This window comes from Salvia miltiorrhiza, chromosome 5 (assembly GCF_028751815.1).
Source record: "Salvia miltiorrhiza cultivar Shanhuang (shh) chromosome 5, IMPLAD_Smil_shh, whole genome shotgun sequence".
NCBI lineage: Eukaryota > Viridiplantae > Streptophyta > Magnoliopsida > Lamiales > Lamiaceae > Salvia > Salvia miltiorrhiza.
In genome coordinates, this window is record NC_080391.1 from 52043625 (window position 1) to 52050734 (window position 7110).

Consider the following 7110-nt stretch of genomic DNA (forward strand, 5'->3'; position numbering starts at 1 on the left):
GCAATCCTCGATTTATGGCTCAGCTGGCTTCTTCATCACATCATAAATGGACAACGTCATCTTTTCATCATTGACGCGGAAAGTCAGATCTCCCTCTTGCACATCTATCAACGCACATCCCGTAGCTAGGAACGGACGTCCTAAGATCAATGGAGTATTCTTGTCCTCCGGCATGTCCAAGACTATGAAATCTGCAGGAAAGATAAACTGCTCCACCTGCACTAGAACATCCTCCACAACTCCCTTGGGATATGTGATGGAACGATCTGCCATCTGCAAAGCAATCGAGGTAGGCTTGATATCTCCAATCTCCAACCGGTTGAAAATAAAGAGAGGCATCAAATTGATGCTTGCCCATAAGTCACAAAGAACATGGGAGAAGTTCTGCCCTCCAATCACACAAGCGATAGTAAAGCTGCCTGGATCCTTTTGCTTCAATGGTAGCTTCCTTTGTAGCACTGCACTGCATTCCTCGGAAAGATTAATCGTCTCATATTTCCCCAATTTTCTCTTGTTGGAGACTGCATCCTTAAGGAACTTGGCATAACCTGGCATATCTCTTAAAGCATCAAGTAAAGGAATGTTGATGTGAAGCTTTGAAAACATCTCCATGAACTTGGCTAACTTCTGATCCATCTTCGGCTTTGCCAGGCTATTCGGGAAGGGTGCTACAGGCTTGTACTCTGGCCTGGGAAACGTAGGAGTAGGAATAGGCTTCTTAACAGTAGAGGTATTCGACGATACCTTAGAAGTAGGCGGTGAATCGCACACAATCGTCTCCAAATCATCCTCAACAATCTCGACACCTTTTTCCTTACCATCCCGCTGCTCCGGCTGATACCGCTGCTCTGGCTGATCCCGCTGCTCTGGATGATTCTGATATTGGGTTCCGCTTCTCAAATGAATTGCATTACACTGATTTTTGGGATTAATTTCAGTGTTGCTAGGAAACTGGCCCGGCTTGTGATGTGCAGCTGCTTGGTTAGCCATCTGACCAACTTGATTCTCTAAAATCTGCACTTGCTTGGACAGTGATGAAAAATTATTCCCAATATTTCCTACTTGAGACTCCAAATTAGTCATCCTTGAATTAACAGTTGTCTTCATGTTAGACATCTCTGTTAACATCTGCTGCATCATATCCTCCATTGATGCTTTCTTCGGCTCATTTATAACTCTTCCGCTAGATACAAAGAATCCAGGTGGAGGCTGCAAAGCATTGCTCGGATTTCCGTAAGAAAGGTTAGGATGCGGGCGTGCTCCTGGCTGGAACTGCTGCTGACCCTGCTAAAATTGTTGACCTCTGCCATACATTCCTGGCTGTCCTCGCTGGAAATTCCCATAATTTCTGCCATTCACGTAATTGACATCTTCCATGCCTGAAGGGTCTATCACAGCTTGCTCATGACATCCAACATTCAACTCACCTATTTTTGTAGTCAGCTCTGCCAGCTGTGTAGCCATCGCTGCCTGTTGAGTAACCATTGCTGCCATAGGATCAGAACTTGACGCAGCTGCTACCTTCTTCAATTGTACTCGCTCAGATGGCTATTGGTAACTCGTAGAAGCCATACTCTCAATAACGCTCCATGCTTCAGAACTACTTTTCTGGTGTAGAGAGCCACCTGCAGCTGTATCCATGTGCATTCTTGTACGCTCCCCGCAGGCATTGTAGAACATTATTACAAGCGTGCCTTCATCAAATCCATGGCTTGGGCACTTTCTGAGCTTCTCCTGATACCGCTCCCACGTCTCCGCTAGCTTTTCTCCATCGTACTGCTGAAACTGTACGATGTCCATCTTCAGTTTCAACGTAAGGCCAGGCGGATGAAACTTGCGTAGGAATGCATGAGCCAAATCCTCCCACACGATATTATCTCCCAGCTGTAGCGTATGATACCACGACTTCGCCTTATCCCGCAGTGAGAAGGGAAAAAGACGAAGACGGATAATGTCATCAGGGACACCATTCATCTTCACCGTGCTACACAGCTCCAGGAAATGCGCCAAGTGCGCATTAGGGTCTTCGATCGCTTGTCCACCATATTGGCTCTGTTGGACCATCGTGATCAAACCCGTTTTCAGCTCAAAGTTGTTTACGTTTACTCGTGGGGGCTCCTGATACACATATTGTGGTATGAATGCTTCATTGATGGCTGGTTGCTTCTGACCCTCTTCAGCCTCCGATTTATCAATCAGCTTCTTCAATTGCTCTTGCAGAGCTCGCATTTGAATTTGGATTTGCTCAGGAGTAGCCATCGTATTTGTCTCAACTTGATTGTTCTGCTTCTTAAGATCGCGCAAAGTCTTGCTGATTTCAAGGTCCAACTCAAAAAGTGGATTTCCGTGAGATCCAGTGTTCATGCGCACCCTACAAAACCACACTAAAAAAAACAAAAATTAGAACAAAAAAAAAACAAATAAAAGCCTGAAGTACTATAAAGTCCTATCGGAAATATTAAAGTAATTTCTAATCAATCCCCGGCAACGGCGCCAAAAAGTTGATCACTAAATTATTAGCAACAAATTACCGCAACTAACACGGTGCAATTGTAGCACAAACTGGTAACCAAGTATCGTATCCACAGGGACTGACACAACGAAACGACTTTAGCTATCTCCTAAACAAACTTAAGTAGTAGACAGGTAACAGAACATAGAGATTGGTTGACTTAAATTAAAACGCAAATAACAATAATTAAAATCACGTAGGAAATATCAAATATAAAAGACAACTGATCCTAGGGTAGTAAATTCATTAACTAAATCCATGCAATAAATCTATTAATCCTATGTACCAATATAATCCAGTTATGATGAGAGATCACTTAATTAATCAATTACTCTCGCTAGAGCAGCAACGATCGTAGATTAGTAAATTATCTATCTCCGTTAGGCCTCAAGAAAATCTACTAACTCCCAAAAGCTCTTAAGAATAGCTCCCTATGATCCACCTATCTCCGCTAGGTCTCAAGGTTAAAATCATATCATACATTCCCGAATCCACTAAACAGTTATCTCCGCTAGGTCTCAAACCGAATAGCTAAACATGCAAACTATTGATCAGATAATTCACAAGAAATTAAGCACCAGGAATTATGAATCATAAACTGGAAGGCACAAAGCTATTAACAAATAAATCACATAAATTCAATCAACTATTTACAAACCCTAGAATCTGCTAAAGGAAACTAGCCAGACATGCTAAAATAAAACTTAAACATAATTAAGAAGAAAGCAATGTAAAAAAACTAAATTGTATAAAAACCGAATAAAAACTGAAGTAGCGGCTTGAATCTTCAATCTTGATCCAAGCCTTGAAAACTAGAAAGCAATAAAATTCTAAAGCTATAAAACTGATAATATGAATTCTAGGTTCGGGGGATGTCCTTCAATAGGTCAAAAGATGACCTATTTATAGTTTTCAGATTTCCTTCGGATCAACTTGGAAGTTGCCATGCAAAGTAGAATTCTAAAGGTAATAGAATCGTGTGAAATAAGGCAACTCTCCAGCTGGATGCACGCTCCGGAAAATACTCCCACTCTTGCTGAATTCACAGCTCTCGCCAGAGGAATGGATGTCACTCGGGAAACGGGTCGCGCCAGAGAAATGACGATTTCTCTGCTATCGCCAGAGGAATGGGTTGCCAGCGGAATGGCGATTTCTCTGGTATCGCCAGAGGAACGATGATTTCTCTGGCTTCTCGATTCCGCTGTAATGGACTTTTGCGATTCCGCTGTAATGGCCTTTTGCTTGGCTGCTCTGACTATTGACTCCTCTGGTGATGACTTCGCTACACTGGCTTCTTGATTTCACTGTCTCCAGAGAAATGGTGATTTCTCTGGCGATTGATTTCGCTGCACTGGAGATTTGATTTCGATGTACTGGCACTTCGCTTTTCTGACGCTGGCGCTTCTCTGCTCTGGACTTTGACTTCTCTGACTCGAGAGAAACGGTGATTTCTCTGACCCCAGAGGAACGGTGATTTCTCTAACTCCAGAGGAACGGTGATTTCTCTGCTCTGGAGACCAGAACATCTAGAAAAGCGCCAAATTCATCCAAAATTCTCCAAAATTGCATTCTTCCATCTCGAAAGCCTAAATCTCCTGCAAAGCATAGAATACATCATAAACGCACCAATTTCCAGAAGATTATCTTAAAACACGCACAAACAAACCCTTAAAAATAGAGTAAATTAAGCATAAATCAGCGATACTTCTCTTCGAAATTAAAATCACACGCCCACACTAATACGACGCACATTTCACGCCGTCGATTCCCCTTTTCTCCTCCTTTATCGGCGGAGAGCGCCGCCGCTAATGGCTAAGATTGAGGGAGCTAGGGTTTTCGATTTGGGGATTGATAAACGCGGTATTAAAATGACGTCGTTTTGTGCCACGTCGTTTGAATTAATGACGTGTCACATACGCGTAGCATGTTTGAAGACACGTCATCTTTCCGGCTGCCGGAGCTCAATTTTAAGGAAAATTTGGAACAAATGCAAAGTTCATGATTAAAAATGTAAGTTTCAAAAGTTATGTGCAAAATGAAATTGCGACTAAAGTTCGTGTATTTTCATGCAATTAACCCTTAAATTAAATAATGTATAAGAATTAGGGCTCCCAGCTATTTCCGTTTCCCCCAATTTCAGAAATCAGAATCGGCTCTGCCTCCTTCCCCTTCGGCCTTCCCCAGTTCCCCCCGAATTTCTGCTACTCTGCGAGGGTTGAGGGAAGCGCCAAGCGACGTCGCTGCCCTCCCCCAGTTCCCACCGCCGCATCTTACCTGCATCACTGCCTTCCCCCAGTTCGTCGGCTAATCCACCGGCAATTCCCTTCGGCCTTTGCTTTCGAAAGTAAAAGAAATTCAATCAGGACTAGTTCCAGGTGCAGTAATATGAAGATTTGAAATATTTTCACGATTGCATCCATTTATTGAAATGTGGTTCCTTTGGCTATTCATGTGTTTCACTCCGTTGACATGGAGGTTGTTGCAATGAGAAAATCTCATTGCCTGAAATTAATTTTCATGAGAAATTTATATAGATACAATGTTAGTGCTTTGATGCTGATTATAATGTCGGTAAAAGAAATTTTGAATAGGTGATTAAGTTGATTCTCCTTTTACCTCCAGCTTTACTTTGGTAAATTTAAATTTTATTTGAGCTTCTAATTTCTGTGAAGATAGAACAAAAGTTCTGCAGTGAGAAGTTTTGTTTTGCTTATGAAATAGGAAAGACGATAGTACAGGTTAATTATACCAATGATACCTGAAATGATCCAGTTTTGCAAATCTTGTGTCGTCGGATCAATTTTGTTTTGCTAATCTGCCTCAATAACCGGTTAATTCGGTTAACCGGTTAAATCGGTTAATCGGTTCGATTTTCGGTTATCACTTTGACCGTTAATCGATTCTGATTAACCGGTTCGATTATAACCGAATTGAACCGATTACCAGCCATACTCACAATTCGGTCCCCTCCCCCCTATCTCTATAATTCTCTTTTTCTCTCTCCCAGAACCACCGCCTCTTCTCCCGCCGCCGCCACCTGCTCGCCGGCTCCGACGCCTCCCTCACTCAATCGCCTTCCCTCACTCACCTTACCCTCTGCTCATCACCTCCCATCTGCCTCTCTCTCTCTCTCTCTCTCTCTTGCGTATCCGACGGCAGACGGCCAAGGAGGGTTGTCGCTGCTGCTGCTGCTCCATTCACACCGCGTCAGCGGCGCCTGGCCTTCAAGATGTAAAGATTTGATTTTTGGTGTTCTGAGTTTCTGAAATTTTGAAGTCTCTCTTATGGAAACATCAATATAAGTCTGTTTTGAGAATGATTGAAGAAGACAGAGGGGGATATTTGTGGGTCGAGGGAGTATATATTAAGGGAAGAAGAGAGTGACGTATGTGGAATAGAGAATTCATTTTGGAAAAAAAAAAAAAAGGTTTTGTACAGATTGTGAGGAGATGAATTGTCCAGCCTTACAGCTTTTGTGCTGGAGGTAGGGATGTCAATCGGGCCAGCCCACCGGATTTTTGGGCTAGCCCTATCGGGTTTTGGGTTAGTCGGGTGCGGGCTAATCGGGTTAGAGATTTTTTTGGGTTGTAAATCTTCAACCCTAACCCTAAACTTTCGGGTTTCGGGCTAGCCCATCGGACTAATCAGGTTAAAGGCGTAAAAATAAAATTATCATTTGTATTTTATTATTCCTAATAATCTAATGTATAATGTATAAAATATACATAGATATTAAAGATATAAATTATATAGCAAAGCATGTAATGCAAAAATATAAGATATTTAAGATTACATAAACAAAATTATATTAAAATGAGATAGTAAAATTTAACATGTATCAATGCACTACAATCAATCTGGATTATTACTGAATAATTAGTGGATTTGCCATGCACGTCTCATTGACAGAAAATAAATAAATAAATAAATAAAATTGGTATCATTTTAAAATGAGATACTAATAATTAATTTCTAACTAATGAGATACTAATAATCAATTTCTACAAAAAATTCATAATTAATTTCACTTTTTTTAATGAGATTGCACACACACACATATATTATAACTAATTAAATTCACTTTTTTTAATGAGGCTACATATATATATATTTAAGCAAATACCATAGATTTAAACATAGCAGAAGTTGTAACTGGATGCATTAGTCACAATTCCGTCAGCCCACCGGGCCAGCCCATCAGGTTTTCGAGCTAGCCCTATCGGGTTCCGGGTTAGTCGGGTGCGGGCTAATTGGGCTGGAGGTTTTTTCGGGTTGCGATTTTTCAACCCTAACCCTCTAATTTTGTCGGGTTATTCGGATCGGCCCACGAGTTTCGGGCTGCATTGACATCCCTAGCTGGAGGCTAAAGGCCCAAATAAATACTCCCTCCGTCCCCGAAATGGCTTCCTCTTTGGGGACGGCACGGGTTTTAATAAAAAGTTGTAAAGTGTATTGATAGTGGAGAAAAAGTGACATAATTATTATTGAAAGTTGTGAAAAGTGTTATAATTAATATTGAGAGCGGTGAAAAGTGAAAAGTAAGAATAAATAAAATACTATTATTAGTGGTGGGGTAGGTTTCCAAAATGGTAAGAAAG

At 41.4% G+C, this 7110-nt stretch overlaps 1 long non-coding RNA gene across 2 annotated transcripts; it reads right to left on the minus strand.

Annotated features, from left to right (window-relative positions):
- Window positions 1-3241: 3241 nt before the first annotated feature.
- LOC131025012 (uncharacterized) lies at window positions 3242-5972 on the minus strand. 2 transcript variants are annotated; one of them, XR_009102052.1, is made up of 2 exons: window positions 5271-5972; window positions 3242-4847 (listed from the first exon to the last, which is right to left on the minus strand). It is a non-coding gene; the product is annotated as an uncharacterized LOC131025012 (long non-coding RNA). The 2 variants fall into 2 exon arrangements; XR_009102051.1 differs by having other exon boundaries at window positions 3242-4842; window positions 5271-5931.
- Between the last annotated feature and the right edge of the window lie 1138 nt (window positions 5973-7110).